Raw genomic sequence first — 18,233 nt, 5'->3', positions numbered from 1 at the left:
CCAGCTGCTATGTTCGTGTTGCGTAACCAAGAGGCAATATTAAACCCTGGATAGTCAAAGGGGAACCAAACAGACCCCATGTTGGAAAGGAGATGGGCATAGGCCACAACAGCTTCTCCGTTGTGGGGCTGTTTTTATGGGAGACATCTTAGCTTCTGGTAGTCCAGCCCTTCCCAGAAACTAGGAAAAGTTGTTTGTGAACCATGTCCCAGCAACAAATGAGAGTGCATTTTCCAGTAATATTGTCCATCATATATATACTACTCATCAGATTAACAGGAGTAGCTACAGAGTAGATAGCTAGCCAAAGATTTGAAAGAATTGGGTCCTTAGAGGGATTGTATACACTCCAAAACAGGTCATGTTCTTAAAGAGTCAAAGGATACTCTATGAAAGGGTAACCTTTGTAATGTTAGTTTAACTAATGTAAGAAGTAATACTGAATATGATGAAAAAAATTCAAATCCAAAACTGAGGCTTCCAAAGTAGAATATGTGGCACATTAAAAGCTTTATTTAATGTCATAATTCCTGATAATTTTTGTAAGACATTATTACTCAATTTTTTATAAAGTTTTACAACATAGGTGAATTATCTGTCAGGCTTTATATAAATTGTACAGGTATGAGATTTGTATCTCTGTGCTAATATGTATCATCTTAGTGCTATTCCCTCTAAAAAAATTAGCCCCACTGCTGAGAATTTAGATCTATGCTACTGTTTTTTGATGATACATAGATATTATGAAATATTTTCTCCTGTGAACTTCTCAAAGCATCCTATCTATCTATAACTTATTTTGAGCTTTATTATCAACAGATGCTTAGTAGATGTTTTCCTTAGTAAGAGATGGTTTAATATTGCATGCTGTAAAATCACAGTTCAAAATTACCTGAGTAAATTTATTTTTTTAACAAGTGCTTTATAAATATTCATTTAAAAAGTCATGTTTATAAATTGAAATGGTCCTTTGTAAATGTCCAATTACAAATCATTTGACAAGTATAAATACACTTTGTGGCAAACAATACCCTGATTTATGCAGATCCCATTAGATCTGACTGTGAACTATAATTATCCCGGTGGACTATAATTTTGCCTGCCCAGTCAGTCATTCATAGAGTTTATTTAATACACTCAACTGAGGCTGAAATTTTGAAGCTGTTTATAACAGTGGCAATGATGTATATGTCACCACCCTTTCTAATTCTTATTTTGCTTCAATAAATAATCTCAGCTAGGACCTCATTCAGGTTATTTTTCTTAACTCAACAGGTTGAAATAGAAGAATAATATTAATAACCAGTCATTTTTCCTCAGTCTAAAGCAAAAACTTGTCAGCAACCTTTGTATGTACTTTTTCTCTTTAGTATATTTGGCTTTTTTTGTCATTAGGTAGTTTTATTTACTTGCAACAAGTAAAGGAGGCACTGGATTCACATTCATAATTTTGTCTCCCCAAAGAAAGACTTAGCCATTGCTTGTCCTATATAATAAAAGGGTAATATGCAAATTGACCCTAATGGCAACATGACCAAGAATGACCAGTCACTATGATGCGCACTGACCCCCAGGGGGCAGACGCTCAACACAGGAGCTGCCCCCTGGTGGTCAGTGTGCTTGCACAGGTGGAGCTCCGCTCAGCCACAAGCCAGGCTGACAGCTCCCGGGATGCCAGAGGGATGTCTGACTGCCAGCGTAGGCCCGATCCCCTGGGGAGTGGGCCTAAGCTGGCAGGTGAACATCCCCTGATGGCTCCCGGACTGAGAGAGGGTGCAAGCCAGGCTGAGGGCCCCCCCAGAGTGCTTGAATTTTCATGCACTGGGCCTCTAGTCTTACATAATAAAAGGGTAAATATGCAAATCGACCAAATGGCAGAACAACCAGTCACTATGACGCACACTGACAACCAGGGGGCAGCTCCTGCGGGGAGTGGGAGCAGGCCTAAACCCTCAGTCAGACATCCCCTGAAGGCTCCCAGACAGCTAAAGGGCACAGGCCAGAATGAGGGACCCCCACTCCCCAGTGCATGAATGTCATGCACTGGGCCTCTAGTATACAATATTTGGTAATTACATGTTGATTTTTTCTTTTCAGTTGGCTACACTTAGCTGTTGGTTCCTGTCAAGCTTGGAAGTTAAAGACATTAGTAGTTAAATTATTGTTCTGATGAAGTAAATTGGCTACTTTAAAGAATATTATATGTGAGCAAGAAATCACAGCTAAAATAATCTGAATGGCCATATTATTATGACCACCCCATCAGTGCTTTGTTGAGCCATCTTTTGCCTTCAATAGTGCAGCGATTCTTCTTGGCATTGACTCCCCGAGATGTTGAAAGGTGATGCAAGAAATCTGACACCATGCCTGATGAATAGCACTGTCCAGTTCTGTGAGATTTGATGGTTGTGGAACCAGCTGCCTGATGGCTCTTTTAACTTCGTCCCACAAATGCTCAATTCGATGGAGATCAGGTGATTGTGGGGGCCCCCTAAGCAAGGTAAAGTCTCCCTCATGTTCTTGAAACCACTCCTGCATAATACGAGTACCGTGGCATGGTGCATTGTCTTATTGGAAGAAGCCATCTCCATTGGGATACACCATCAACATGATAGGATGAACTTGATCAGCAACAATACTTAGGTATGTTGTGCTATTCAGACGGTGTTCCACATGAATTAAAGGGCCCAAATCATGCCAGGAAAACATGCCCCAAACCATAACACTGCCCCCACCAGCTTGAAGGGTTGAACTCATGCATGTGGAGTGCATGCTTTCATGCTGTTTCTGCCAAATTCTCACTCTGCCATCTGTATGATGCAACTGGAAACGTGATTCATCGAACCACATGACTTTTTTCCAATGTTCAACTGTCCAATTCTTGTGTTCCTGTGCGAATTTGAGACGTTTTATCTTGGTAACTGTAGACAGCAAAAGTGTTCGAACAGGCCTTCAGCTTCCATATCCCATACGATGGATTGTATGGCTAATTTGCCTATAAACGTCACGTGGTCATAATAATCTGGCATTCAGTGTATGTGTCTAGTTTGAACAACTTCTAGTTCTTAGAATGCTATATGCCTTTATATTACATTTCTACACACAATTTACCTTAAACAATGTAGGGGGTAGGGGTTTGCCCCCATGCATGGTCAAAAATATATGTATAATTTTGACTCCCCCAAAACTTAACTGCTAATAATATCCTGCAGTTGACTAGAAATCTTACTGTTAACCTAAATAGTCAATTAACACATATTTGTTATTATGCATATTATATACTGGATTCTTACAATAAAGTAAACTAATATAGAAAATAAAATGTATTAAGAAAATCATAAGGAACAGAAAATACATTTACTTTTATTGAAAAAAATCCTCATATAAATGGACCCACACAATTCAAATACATATTGTTCCCTGATCAACAGTGTGTGTGTGTGTGTGTGTGTGTGTATGTATGTATGTATATATATATTAGAGGCCTGGTGCATAAAATTTGTGCACTGAGGGGGAGGGGTCCTCTCAGCCCAGCCTGCAGCCTCTTGCAGTCCAGGACCCCTTGGGGGATGTCTGACTGTGGGCTTAAGCCAGCAGTCAGACAGCCCTCTCGCTCTTGGGACCCCTTGTTCCTTACTGCCTGCCTGCTCGCTGCTCCTTAGAGCTGCCACGGAAGCTGGAGAGGCTCCTGCCACCATCGCTGCGCTCTCCAGTCATGAGCCCGGCTTCTGGCTGAGTGGTGTTCCCCCTGTGGGAGCACACTGACCACCAGGGGGCAGCTCCTGCATTAAGCGTCTGCCCCCTGGTAGTCAGTGTGTTTCATAGTGACCGGTGGTTGTTCTGGTCGTTCTGCCGTAATGGTCACTTAGGCTTTTATTATATAGATATATATACATATATATACGTGTGTGTGTGTGTGTGTGTGTGTATATATATACATATATATATATATATATATATATATGGCAAATATACATATAATTATATATAAATAATAATGCATAACCCAACTTAATCACAGTAGAGCATATATATGGAATCCCTTTAGCAAGGTCTTTGCATGACAACAAAACAACCAGACAGTTCAGATGAATTACCTGTTTTGACACCATTCAGAAATACATGGACATGAATACAATGTTAAATAGCACTATACTGATTATGAGCAGTCACCACTATACACCTACTAGAATGGCCAAATCTGGATCAGTGACTCCAAATGTTGGCGAGGATGTGCAGCAACAGGAACTCTCATTCATTTGGGGGAATGAGAATGTAAAATGGTTCAGCCACTTTGGAAGAATGTTTGGTAATTTCTTATGAAACTAAAGGTAGTCTGTGAGATCCAGCAATCATGCTTTTTGGTATTTGCCCAAAGGTGTTAAAAACTTATGCCCACACAAAAACCAGTACACAGATGTTTACAGCTGCTTCATGAATGCATAATGCGTGATAGGCCAAGACAATGAATATTCTTCAGAGCTCAAAAGAAATGAGCTATCAAGCAATGAAAATACAGGGAGGAACCTTACATGCATATTACGCAGTGAAAAAAGCCAATCCGAAAAGGCCTACTTTGTGATTCCAACAATATGATATTCTGAAAAGGCAAAAGTGTGGAGATAATTAAAAGATCAATGGTTGCTAGGGTGGTGATGGTGGTGAGCAGAAATGAATAGGCAAAACACAGGATTTTTAAAGCAGTGAAAATAATCTATATTTTGATATTATAATGATGGATATACGTCACTATACATTTCCCAAAAACCATAAAATGTACAACACAGAGTGGATCCTAAAATGAACCCTAGACTCTGCATGATTAACATGTGTCAATGTTTGTTCATCTTGGATAAAAAATGTAACATCCTGGTGAGTGAAGTTGATAATGGGGGAGGCTATGCATGTGTGGGGATAGGCATTATTTAGGAAATATCTCTCAATTTGCTGTAAACATAAAACTGCTCTAAACAAATAAAGTTGTTTGTGTTTTTAAAGTAAGCTTAGAGAAAAATGGAAATTACAGAATTAAATTTTAAAATCAGTTAGTAAAGGAAAAATTCTTGTTTTACAATACAAATAGTTTTTCTTGTCTATCCCCATTTATTAAAGCTAATGATCTGCAAATGTGCTTGAAGACTATCATCAGTATTTGTCTTTAAATTGCCTTCTACAAAACAGAAACTCAGCTATGTGATGACACTTGCTTCTAGGATCTGCCACCCTCTTTATTATTAGGGACACTATTATTACCAGGAAGTGCTACTGTGAGATTAACTTCTGTGCCTTTGACTAAAGAGTGCTGAGCCCTGGAAATCAGAATATACCTTTGACTATTCTTGAATATGGAGTTGTGTTCTATGTCAACACACAGAAAATATTTCTCTTATATTTGAAGTTATACTATGCTATATGAGTTTCAAAACAATACTTTTTTTTTACATATACACAATGGAATACTACTCAGCGATAAAAAGATGAAATCTTACCATCTGTGACTACATAGATGGACCTAGATGATATGCTAAGTGAAATAAGTTAGGCAGAGAAAGATAAATACCATATGACTTCACTTATATGTAGAATCTAAATAACAAAATAAACAAACAAAATAGAAACAGACTCACAAACTGAGGACAGACAGATGGTTGGTTGCCAGAAGGCAGGAAGTTAGGGGGAGTGAAGGGATTAAGAAGTACAAATTGGTAGTTACAGAGATGTAAATTACAGCACAAAGAATATAACTTATAATATTGTAATAACTATGTATGGGCCAGGTGGGTACTTGAAAAAAACCCCAAATGATTTTCAGTTCTTAACAATAACCTTATAAGCTTGTCTCAACTGTAAAGTCAGCCATGAGCCCATCCATGGGAGTCTGGACATAGTATATTCAAGGTAGAGAACGTATGTGAATTTCAGTCAGTAGCTGACATGTATAAAATCCAGATAATCTGAAGTCTACAATCATGTGATTCTAGGCACTTATGCAAGACAAACTCCCATGGATGCCGGGAGCCGGTCCATCCTTGCTGTTTCAAGGGACCCGGCATATATGGCATACTGTTCTTAATATGTTTGCTCACCTTCTTGGCACTATGTGTTTTAACCAAGGTCTCTGAGAAAGGTTGTTTCCCCAGGTAGGGATTTTCCCCTGAAGTTAGGGAGGGAATAAAACCTCTTAACTAAGTGCCTGGTGGGTAATTAATCACTTTAACTGCGAACAATCATGCTTAAGCTACATAATCTTTACTCCCTGGAATGGAGATAAGAAACGCCCTAACCTTTGTAATAGAGATTGATAGGATTGGAATCAACTGGTATAAATACAGATGTAAGAAGACAGAACCGAGAGAGACAGAACCTAGGCACAGAACCTACACAGAACGTTCTCTAGGGACAGAAGAACTTCGCTGGAGAGAGCATGGCAAAAGATCCTGGACAGAAACTGGCCTCAGAACCTAGAGACAGAACCTAACGAGAGAACATGGCAAAAGATCCTGGACTGAACCTGACTACAGAAATTGGCAAGAGAACCTGACTAGAACCTGGTGACTGAACCTGGCTGGAGAACCTGGACAGAACCTGGCTGGAGAACCTAGCGAGGGAACATGGCTACAGAACCTGGCTGGAGAACCTGGAGAACCTAGCAAGAGAACATGGACACAGAACCTGGCTGGAGATCCAAAGCAGAACCTCTCTGGAGATCGAGACCAGAACTTGGCTGGAGATCCTGGCTAGGCTGCTGATCAACTGAACACTGCCTCCGTGTCATTCCTTCTTCGCCGATTCCGTCCACACCTTTGGGGACCCCTGGACCTCCTGGGGTTGGACCCCAGCATATGGCGCCCGAACAGGGACCCCTAGGTAAGCGCCCCACACTCGGGATGGATAGGACTCCACCGTAGGAAGAGGGTGGATAGTCTTCGCCGAGTCCGTCCACACCTTTGGGAACTCCTGGAACAGGATTCCCCTAGGTAAGCGCACCCCCCTCCCCCCATTGAGAACCCCACACTCGGGACGGATAGGACTCCACCAGGGTACTGCAGACCCCCCTACAGAGGATAAGTAGGGTAAGAAGGTGGATAGTACAGAACTCAGATTGAGAAGATGTGCCATACTGAGTCCAAAGAAAGAAGACTCTGTATTGATTCTTAGATTGAGAAGATGTACCATACTGAGTCCAAAGAAAGAAGACTAGGTATTGATTCTTAGATTGAGAAGATGTGCCATACTGAGTCTAAAGAAATAAGACTCTGTATTGATCTTTTAACACATATGCTTGCTAGCAGAGGAATTAAGGTTACTCCCAGTCAGATGGAACATTTTATACAAGAAATACGTCCATGCTTTTCTGAGGAAGGAAAGGTGCCCGAAAGGTAAATGTAGAGGCATGGGAGAAGGTAGGCCCAAGGAGCCTTATTCTTAACCCCACTGCAGCCTTTCCACCCCGGGAAAGTGAAGGATTGGCAAGTTCTCCCTGGGGTGATAGATCAGGACTCAGGTAATAGCGGAAAGCGCCAATCCTATTCTTAAAATGGATACAAGAGAGCATTTCAGGTATTTCTTTTTAATGCCTGCTTTTAAAAAATAAAAAAGGGGGAATTTTCCGGGAGCCGGTCCATGCTTGCTGTTTCAAGGGACCTGGCATATATGGCATACTGTTCTTAATATGTTTGCTCACCTTCTTGGCACTATGTGTTTTAACCAAGGTCTCTGAGAAAGGTTGTTTCCCCAGGTAGGGATTTTCCCCTGAAGTTAGGGAGGGAATAAAACCTCTTAACTAAGTGCCAGGCGGGTAATTAATCACTTTAACTATGAACAATCGTGCTTAAGTTACATAATCTTTACTCCCTGGAATGGAGATAAGAAACGCCCTAACCTTTGTAATAGAGATTGATAGGATTGAATCAACTGGTATAAATACAGATGTAACAAGACAGCAAGAGACAGAAGAGAGAGAGACAGAAATTGGCACAGAACCTACACAGAACGTTCTCTAGAGACAGAAGAACTTCGCTGGAGAGAGCATGGCAAAAGATCCTGGACAGAAACTGGCCTCAGAACCTAGAGACAGAACCTAGCGAGAGAACATGGCAAAAGATCCTGGACTGAACCTGACTACAGAAATTGGCAAGAGAACCTGACTAGAACCTGGTGACTGAACCTGGCTGGAGAACCTGGACAGAACCTGGCTGGAGAACCTAGCGAGGGAACATGGCTACAGAACCTGGCTGGAGAACCTGGAGAACCTGGCTGGAGAACCTAGCAAGAGACCATGGACACAGAAGCTGTCTGAAGATCCTAAGCAGAACCTCTCTGGAGATCGAGACCAGAACTTGGCTGGAGATCCTGGCTAGGCTGCTGATCAACTGAACGTTGTCTCCGTGTCATTCCTTCTTCGCCGACTCCGTCCACACCTTTGGGGACCCCTGGACCCGCTCGGGTTGGACCCCAGCATATGGCGCCCGAACAGGGACCCCTAGGTAAGCGCCCTGCACTCGGGACGGATAGGACTCCACCATAGGAAGAGGGTGGATAGTCTCTGCCGACTCCGTCCACACCTTTGGGAATCCCTGGAACAGGATTCCCCTAGGTAAGCCCCCCCCCCTTGAAAACCCCCACACTCGGGACGGATAGGACTCCACCAGGGTGCTACAGACACCCCTATAGAGGATAAATAGGGTAAGAAGGTGGACAGTACAGAACTTAGATTGAGAAGATGTGCCATACTGAGTCTAAAGAAAAAAGAGTCTGTATTGATCTTTTAACATATATGCTTGCTAGCAGAGGAATTAATGTTACTCCCAGTCAGACAGAACGTTTTATACAAGAAATATGTCCATGCTTTTCTGAGGAAGGAAAGGTAAATGTAATGGCATGGGAGAAGGTAGGCCCAAGGAGCCTTATCCTTAACCCCACTGCAGCCTTTCCACCCCGGGAAAGTGAAGGATTGGCAAGCTCTCCCTGGGGTGATAGATCAGGACTCAGGTAATAGCGGAAAGCGTCAATCCTACTCTTAAAATGGATACAAGAGAGCATTTCAGGTATTTCTTTTTAATGCCTGCTTTTAAAAAATAAAAAAGGGGGAATTTGCCGGGAGCCGGTCCATCCTTGCTGTTTCAAGGGACCCGGCATATATGGCATACTGTTCTTAATATGTTTGCTCACCTTCTTGGCACTATGTGTTTTAACCAAGGTCTCTGAGAAAGGTTGTTTCCCCAGGTAGGGATTTTCCCCTGAAGTTAGGGAGGGAATAAAACCTCTTAGCTAAGTGCCAGGCGGGTAATTAATCACTTTAACTACGAACAATCATGCTTAAGCTACATAATCTTTACTCCCTGGAATGGAGATAAGAAACGCCCTAACCTTTGAAATAGAGATTGATAGGATTGGAATCAACTGGTATAAATACAGATGTAAGAAGACAGAACCTAGAGAGACAGAACCTAGGCACAGAACCTACACAGAACGTTCTCTAGAGACAGAAGAACTACATGGCTACAGAGCCTGGCTGGAGAACCTGGAGAACCTAACAAGAGTACATGGCCACAGAACCTGGTTGGAGATCCTAAACAGAACTTCGCTGGAGATCCAGACCAGAACTTGGCTGGAGATCCTGGCTAGGCTGCTGATCAACTGAACGCTGTCTCCGTGTCATTCCTTCTTCGCCGACTCCGTCCACACCTTTGGGGACCCCTGGACCCGCTGGGGTTGGACCCCAGCACATGGAGAGTTTTTTTTTTCTCCAAGAGGTTTCCAATCTCTTAGTCACTTCAATTCATTTCTAAAGTCCAGAAATATTTGCAACTCAGGCTCAGGATGGACTTCTGCTGTACAATAAAATTTTAAAACATGTTTCTTAATTCTATGTATAATATTAAATATACTGATAAATGTTTACTCATTTAATTCCTGCCTGAACTCTAAATTGTATTTCTATGTTTTGTTCTGAATGTTTCTTGTTATTGATCAAAATATTTATTTTCTGATTCATCTTTAAATTTTATTTCTCTGTTCTGTTCTGAATGTTTCTTTAAATTATTTTAGTTGATTTGAGAGAGAGGGGAAAGCAGTGATTTGTTGTTCCACTTATCTATGCATTTATTGGTTGTTTCTTGTGTGTGCTCTGACTGAGGATTGAACCAGCAATCTTGGCATATTGGGATGATGCTCTAACCAAATAAGCTACCTGGCCAGGGCCAACTGAATCTTTTTATTGTTATTGTTTGTATTTAATAACTATTTTGATCACTCTATTATTGTCTCCATATAGATATATTTTTGCCAATTTCATTTATTTAGAGTTAAGAATAAGAAGAAATGTCAACCTATTTAATGTTTTGATTTTCCTCACAGCAATTGCAACATCATAGAAATTGCTAAGCTCTTCAATTAATATAGTCTATGGTCATTAAAATTCTAGTCAATTTTGAAGATGTATTATGCTACTTCAAAGGATGCCTGGAATTGAATTCCTTCCACACCAAGAAGTTACAATTTTTATATACTTGCTTGCCTTCTGTACATAACACTGCCTTTGGTTTACAATTTTTGTATTACCTTTGGAAATCACAAAGTCCCAAATTCCACATTCAACTGGCATTAAATAAATTAACTCTTTTGTCAAGGGAAAAAATGCTTTTTTCTGGATAAAAAAGACAGTGACATAGGCTCATTCATGCTCCATCTGTGGTTCCACTCTCTCAAATGGCAACTTCAAGGAGCATTAAATGTCCTGAATGCCTCCTAAATAATATAAATAAATAATGCCTGCACAATTAGACCCACCCTGAGGAATGAAATCAGAAGAGTTCCAAATAAAAGGAATACTACCTTTCTCAGTAGGCTGGTTAATTGTACGTGTATTCATACTGATTGATTTTTAAGATCAGAGGGGGGAAAGTAACTTTTCACTGCAGAAATAGTTACAGCAGGAAATGCTATCTTTTACTGAATGCACAATGCTATTTATAAAGGAAGAAAATTACAAAGGTTTATTTCCTGTTGCTAATTTTGCTAGGGCACTGAATTAGTATGATGCTGCTGGGAGCTGCAGGAGACCTTTATGATCCATGAGCAGGAAAGAGCCACCTAATGAGTGGCCTTAATCATCAAAAGCTCCAGTTGGTGAACATGCCAACAAGGGGTCAGACAGGAGTTACCTACCCCTCCCTCCAAAGTTAGTGTTGCAGGTAATGCTGAGTAAAAGCAAAAGTGACCCAACTCATTGATTTTTCCCCCTTGAATCAATTAGAGGTAAAGAAACAAAATTCTTGGTGGGAACAAAGTGGTTATATTAAAGGGAAATCAACAACAAAATTAGTTCATTTCTATTTTCTGCTTGTCACCTCTGCATCTAATTTGTATTAGTTTGCTAGAGCTGCCTTAACCCCAGTACCACAGAGTGACTAAAACAAACACAATTTCACTATCTCACAGTTCTGCAGTCTAGATGTCCAAAATCAAGGAGTTGGCAGAATTTGACCTTTCTGAAGGCCATTCAAAGAATCTGTTCCATGCTTCTCCCCTAGCTTCCGGTGGTTTGATGGCAATCTTTGGCTTGTGGAAACATCACCACAACTCCGTCTTCATATTCACATGGGTCGTGTGTGTGTGTGTGTGTGTGTGTGTGTGTGTCCAAAATTCTCTATTTTATAAGGACAACACACATATGAGATCAGAGCCCACCCTACTGACCTCATTTTAACTTGATTATCTCTTTAAAGAAACTATCTTCAAATAAATTCACAATCTGAGGTATTGAGTGTTAGAACCCCAACAAAGCTTTTGAGGGGACACCCAATTCAATCCAAAACATAATTAAAAATAATTAGTGAATAAATAAGACTTTCAATGTATAGCTAAAGACAATTTAAAAAATGCTTGAGGAATGAAACACTTGTAAGAATGTTTGTAAGGAGCAGAGCATGAAATAAGCCAGACATGAAAAGACAAATACTATATTATTCTACTTAACTGAGGTGCTTAGAGCAGTCATAGTCATAGAGACAGAAAGTAGACTGTTGGTTTCCAGGGGCTGGAGGGAGTGGAGGAAGAGGAATTGAGTGTTGAATGAGTTTAGAGTTTCAGTTTGGGAATATAGAAAATTTGTAGAGATGGATGGTGGTGATGGTTATCGAACAATATCACTGTACTTAACACTGCTGGAACTGTACACTTAAAAATAGTCAAAATTTTAAGTTTCATGATATGTATATTTTATTACAATTTTGAAATGTCATCATGGGTCCAAAAGGAGTTAATCCCTCTGCCATACCCTCACCCCCAACTAAGATTCTGTGTTGAGGGCTGGGGCTTTGGACTCTTTTTCTATCCACTATTTTCAGGACAGAATCATGTTGTGGACAAAAATAAGGGGATCCCTATACTTAGGATATGGGTTCAGTTGTATGTAACAGTTACCCAAAACAGTAGCTTAAACTAGAAGGATACACATTCCTCCCACATATAATCTGGAAGTGGGCAGTGCAGGGATGGCAGGGTGACTCTGCTCCATGCAGTCATTTAGGGATCCAACCTCCTCTCTCTTATGTTCTGCCATTTCTCAGATGTTTCTCTCATCTATATATATAAAAGCCCAGCGACCAGAATGGTGAAACAACCAGAACAACTTGAACGACTGGTGGCTATAATGTGCACTCCGGCAGCCAACCAACCTGAACTGCCTGTGGCCCCTCTCCCTGGCCAGCCACACCCTTGACCGCCCCCCTCCCACTCTGATCAGGAAAGAAAATAAAAAAATATATATTTTAAAAATTATATTTTTATATAAGATTTTATATTTCTATTTATATATAGTAGGGTGAAGTGTACTGAGTCACAGCTTAATTCAGGCTGCCTCCCCCCCCCCACTGGCACAGGGTGGGCCAGCCAAACCCCACCTATGCATGAATTCGTGCACCAGGTCTCTAGTTAAAAAAATAAAAATCTTGGAAGTGTGCATATTAAAGCTCTCTGAAATTTTTGCAAATTAAAACTTTTTATTTATTTATTATCTATAAAGATATGGTCATTGAATGTTAGCTTTGGGACTCCACATTTTAAAATATAAAAACCAACTTGTCTTGATGTTTAAAATCCTAAAGAAATGATAAATCTAATCAGAGGCAGGATATTCCAATTCAGTATAAATCCTAACAGAAGACCCTAAATAGAAGGCAGACAGAGTTTGCTCCTTCTGGGAGTTTTTTGTACTCAGCTGGTCTTTCAGCTTCTGATGGCCACCAAACATGCAATTACATTTTTATTTTTCTATATGAATAAAATCATCCCATGTAGTTTTTGGAATGAAGAGTGAATTTTAAAGACATACATAGTAGTTCTGTGGGCAAATAACATTTTTATCAAAGAGAAGAACACTGTCAAAGAGAGTTAACATACATTCTGTCAGTGATGAACCTAAGAGAGTCACATTTTAAAATTCACAAGCCATGTAACATCTCTATTGTTACCAGGTCACTGCAGAAATAATTGTATTACAAGGGTCATTTTTCACTTAATAGGTGGTAAATGCCAATGGGACTATGATAATACTTTCTTTCATCAGTGATCATATTGGACATATTTTGCAAACATGTTTGGTTCCTACACCATTCATGTATCCTAGATTGATAATTATTCTACTAGGAAACCATTGCCAAAACAGCTTGACTCACAGAGGTTTTTGCTTTGTTTCTATTTTTTTCAAGCTATGCAGGTATGAAAGGCTAATTCCCATCTTCATAGTTTTCCTTCAATCTGGATTTAAAATATGGGATACTTGCCTCTCCCTAAAACAATTGCTAATGGTTAGGTACTGACAAACAAGTCTGTCCACTGACCTACCCCCATTTTCAGCAAATAATGTCTGATAAGAAAACCTTGATTCAATCACAACATTTAGCCACTCAATTATTCTCCAGAACTTTTAAGCTTTTCTGGAATAGTGCAGAGCCAGCTGCTGTGCCATTTGCCTGTGTTTAGTCAAATGAGAGATTTTATTGCCTTATATTATAATGAAAGCAGGCCACATTTGCCAACATTAAAGAGCAACTACGATATATGACTTACATCAAAGTTTTGTAAGTTTGTAAACACAGAGAGAATTGCCTTGCCCATATAGGCAAAGAAAGAGATAAAGAGGGAGAGGTAAAAATAGAACTGGATTATAATAAACTTTTACAAATCGAATATATATATATATATATATATATATATATATATATATATATATATTTCAGAGAGGAAGGGAGAAGGAGAGAGAGATAGAAACATAAATGATGAGAAAGAATCATTGATTGGCTACCTCCTACATACCTCACACTGGGGATCAAGCCTGCAACTGAGCATATGCCCTGACTGTGAATCAAACCGTGACTTCCTGGTATCATAGGTTGATGCTGAACCACTGAGCCATGCAGTCTGGGCTAAAAATTATATTTTTACATAAGATTTTATATTTCTATTTATATATAGTAGGGTGAAGTGTACTGAGTCACAGCTTAAAAATTAAATTTGTGTTTCCATGCCTACAAGTGGAAAATATGTAACTAGAAATGTATTAGGAGCCTGGTCAAGTTTTGACATTAAGTTATTACGATCCCTTGATAGTAAGCAATGCTAGAGTAAAAGAATGGTCCCTCCGTGTCCCCTCAACATTACTTCCGCCCAGAAACCTGCTGGCCCTGAGGCCAGACCCAAAAGGAATCAAACTGTATAGCAAGTGCTTCCCAGATCACAAAGAAATGCATCTGAGTCTCTGGATGTATGTCCAGGAGAAAGTAACAGTGAAGACCAGGGTCCCACCCCTGGAAAAATAACACTGAGGGTAAAACTGCTAAAGGTGCATATATGCTGGATTTTTACAAAATCATCTGGAAAAGGGAATAGGGATTTCCTGGAAAGGGATTGCTAGGAATGCCACTTGCCAGATTTATTCTAAACAGTGAAGCACATGGGTAACAGAATGTTTTGCTTCATCATTATAATTAAGAGATCTAAAAAATGCAAAGAAGCAAATACAGATCCCCCATTCTCTTGCTGCTCAGAGATTATTATTGTTAATATGGCAGTGCTTTCACTTTGAAAATTTAACATTTATTTGAATCTGATACTGATATAGGGGAAAATTTATTTTCATTAATATATGCATAATCCTTTGTTGTGTCATTATAAAACTGTACAAAATAGTCACCATAGTTTTAAAATATCTCACCATATCCCAACAAATTAATTTATATAAAAATGTCTTAATGTTGAAGGTTAGGTAATAAGTTAAACTATTGTTAGCGTACAGAGCATATTTATGGTACTCCAGGATTTTTCCTTGGTATATGTTTTCAGAGGTGTAATTACTGAGTCAAACATATAAAATTTCAAATGGATCTTGGTTTTGCAAAATTTTCCCCAAATACAGAACCAGTTTAAATTCCTACTTTTCATGCATGATTCTCTTGGCTCTCAATAAAGTGGCTACTTGCCTAGTTGTATTAAATATACATTTACTTTTGGTAAGAAAGTGTTCTAATACTATTTACATTATTAAATTCTTAACTAGAAATGAATTCTAATGTGTATCTACCTGTTAACCATTTGTGGTTTCTCCTCGATGATATATAAATTCCAAAGACCTGCGATATTATCTATTTATCTTAAGGTTTAGATGTCCTCAATAACGCCCACCTTACAGGATGAATGAATCCGCAATTGAATGCATGTGTAAAAATTCAAGGAAGGGAGGAATTGAGGGTTTGGAGAAAAGATATTTGAAGTGAAAGTTTTGACATCTATGCTAAGAAGTCATGAAAATGAGAAGAGTTTTAGGCTCAGGGACTGGGGATAAAAAAGAATGATCTAAGAGGCTGATATCCCAATAATACTAAAGAACAGATGTGGTTGTTTTAAAGGAAAGAGAGAGCCAGCAGGGATATGAAGTCCATTTTCTTTAAAGGATGAACAGTTAAGTTTATGTTTGAGGTTCAAGTTCCCATGGTTGATCTGAGGTACACAGAATTGTAATAGGAATTGGGTGCTGAATGGGGTGGAAGTGAACTCACTGGAAGTGAAGTGAAAAGAATATGGGGCTATTGAACCTGATATGTAATTCACACATTCAAAATAATGGTAGAAATGGCTGAGAAGTCTCTGAACCTGAAAGTCAAGATGAGAGGTACCTAGATAGCTTAAACTACAAACACCATTTTTAACAAGTGTCACAATAATGCTAGAGGTTTCCTCCAGCCAATTAGGATGTGGAACATAAGATATCTTTAAAGAGATTAGACAAATATTATATATAAATTCATATAAAATTGATTTTTTTTCTAATTTTTTCCTCATAATCAGATTTGAGTTAAATATTTTCTGTGTGTCAAAAATACTAGATGGGTATAACATCATGAGGTGCATATGCCATTTTGCCCCCATCAGTGATGCAACGTTTGGTCTTTTTTTTTTTTTTTTTTTCTGATGTTGCCTGCTACATCCTCCCATTAGATAGGAAAATTTATTCCATTGGTATTATTTATTTATTCAGTGGGTGATGCTTAATACTTGTGTGAATGAATTTTAGCATTCATTCATAATCACTGCTTGAATAAAAATAACATGATAGCCAACAATGCTGATTTTCTATTTTCCTTCTCTTAATATTCTATTTAAAAAAGGACTCTGCCCAGCTGGTGTGGCTCAGTGGTTGAGCATTGACCTATGAACCAGGAAGCCATGGTTCAATTCTGGGCCAGGGCCCATGCCTGGGTTGTGGGCTTGATCCCCAATTGGGGTAAGCAGGAGGCAGCCAATTAATGATTCCCTCTCATCATTGATGTTTCTCTCTCTCTCCCCCTCTCCCTTGCTCTTTAAAACCAATAAAAGGGTAATATGCTAATTAAACTGGGCATCCTTTGGGACAACCTTCTGGACGAAGCTGGGGCTACAAGGGAAGCCCAGGTTCTGGATGCCTGCTGATGGCTGGAGGGAAGCCCGGGTCCCTGGTGCCAGAGAGAAGCCGCTGCCGGCAGCCAGGGGAAGGAAGACCTACTGTTGCACGAATTTTGTGCATCAGGCCTCTAGTAACCAATATATTTGTAAATGCTATCTGCAAACCCCATCTAGAACAGTCCAGTTTTAGTGTTCCAATGACTGTGTATTGTGTACAACCTGTAGTGAAATGTTTGAACACTCTCAAAATTAATTCATACCAAGCAGGGATTTGGGCCAACTGATTTTTGCACAGACTATAATTATTAAAGTCCTACTATGTAACATGGTCCCCTAGGAGAAAGCATTATATTATAATATTTCACAGTAGATACCAGTATTCCACACACTAGGCTCATCTGACTGCCATATAATTTATGACAGGAAAGTAAAGGAAAAAAATTAAACACAACCCTATTATGATGGTTCTAAAAGCACAAAATGAATGCAGTTAGAAAATGTGTATTTTCAAAGAGTGAAGCAATTTCAAAGTTAGAATCTAGATTATGTGGAGTAGAGGCTAAAATTCAGAATCAAAGCATTTTCTTTTATAATCTTTATTGTTGAAAGTATTACATATGCCCCCTTATTTCGCCCAGTGACCCTTATAGCCTGCCTCCACTCTCTACCTCCACCACCCTAATGTCCATGTTCATGGGTTATGCATATAAGCATACAAGTTCTTTGATCTCTTCCCACCCACCCATTTACCTAGGCCTTCCCTCTGAGATTCTAAGGTCTGTTCACTTCTTTGAATTGGGCTTTTGATAGGAGTTAGCAAACAGTCACACTAAGACTGATTTCTTAAATAAGAACCAGGGTCTCCATGTGCGATGATGTCGAATGAGGGACCATAGTAGTGAGGATGGCAACCTGACACATCCATTTGAAATCACCCCTTCACAGAAAGTTGGTTTTGCCTCTTTCCACTCCAAAAAAAGTATCTTACCTCTCACCCAATCTGGGGAGAAGTGACCATTGCAGCAGAGCAGCTGAGCAGCCTGCCTTCACATTTCCTGCTCCCTCAGCAGCTGGAGCATTTGCCTATGACTGAGATCATCCAGTCTGAGAGAGAATCTGAAGTGTCTGATGCAGGAATAAATGAGAATTATTCAAGTATGTTGTGATAAAGATACATTGGAGGAATAGTGGCCCATCCTGGTGGGGACAGAGATGACAACATTAATCTCCGGTGTCCAACATTAGTGGCACTTCCATTATTCAGCCACCTCCTATGGCATGACTTTCTGTGA

The sequence above is a fragment of the Myotis nattereri genome, assembly GCF_964212035.1.
Source record: "Myotis nattereri genome assembly, chromosome: 5".
Classification (NCBI taxonomy): Eukaryota; Metazoa; Chordata; class Mammalia; order Chiroptera; family Vespertilionidae; genus Myotis; species Myotis nattereri.
The sequence above is the reverse complement of the archived record's forward strand: the minus strand, read 5'-3'. Positions refer to the sequence as shown.